This window comes from Asparagus officinalis, chromosome 3 (assembly GCF_001876935.1).
Source record: "Asparagus officinalis chromosome 3, Aspof.V1, whole genome shotgun sequence".
In the NCBI taxonomy this organism is placed as follows: Eukaryota; Viridiplantae; Streptophyta; class Magnoliopsida; order Asparagales; family Asparagaceae; genus Asparagus; species Asparagus officinalis.
The window spans coordinates 74,378,101-74,379,161 of NC_033796.1; positions in this window are offsets into that span (position 1 = coordinate 74,378,101).

Below are 1,061 nucleotides of genomic sequence, written 5' to 3' on the forward strand. Positions count from 1 at the left end.
TGGTCGAGATCATCGCTGTAGAGATTACTTCCTTCGTGAAGTAAGAGCTTTGATCACCAATCTGTCAACCGGATCTGATCCGTAGTGGTCCACGGATATTAACATCCCCGGCACAGGCAAAGTTCCCATGCAAGCAGCGGGTAATAAACGTCCATTGTGCTGTTTGACAAGAGTCGTATTTTTTGTATTTTTATTGTATAAGGAGATCTTATAAAAAGATCAACTTTTTATTTGAGTTTATTGTAAATGATTAAAGTTGGAATAGATTCAATCACAATGAAAACATTAATTTTTGACCCAAACACGCTTACGACCACAGTGAGAGTTTATAGCTTTGCTACCGAAGCTATCATGCCGTAACCACGGATCCGGATCCCAGTTTATGAAGAGGTCGAGTATGAGTTCGACCAACTGAAGTTCGAGGAGTATCTATCGGACTCCTCCTCCAGATCCTCTGCCCCTCACAAGCGCAGGAAGATCAAAGCCCCAGTTGCAAGGTACAGTTATGGTAGCTGCATCTTGCAATGCCCCTCCGGCCTCCAACAAAGCCGGATTTATAGATCTGGACTCCTCCTCAATCAAGGAGATAACCGATGTAACCGCACCAACTTTATCGAAGAGGGCACACCAAAGGTAGCGCCAACGACTTACGCGCCGATTTGCTAAGGCTTTGGAGCCTGTTGACGGGATTGGCTATGAGGCGGATCTGAAACACAGAAGGCACCGAGTGCCCCAGCAGCAAATAAATGGCCTCTCCTCCAAACCAACAGCGAATGAGTGGATCCAAGTCAAACGGACCCGCTCAACCCTAGAGGAGCGCATTTAGAAGTGTCGTGCCTTAATTGCGCACGCGCGAATTCTCGTGCGAGAAGCGCAGAAGCTGAAGCAAAAAGAGGTGATCAATAAGCTACCGAAACCATGCCTAGTCTTGAAACCAAAGTCCGAAACGACATCGATAAAAAGTCAAACAACGCCCGGAACTGCCGAAATATGCGAACCACCATCTGGTGGCTCGGCCAAAATCGAGCCACCAAATAGTGGCTCGGCCAAAACCGAGACAC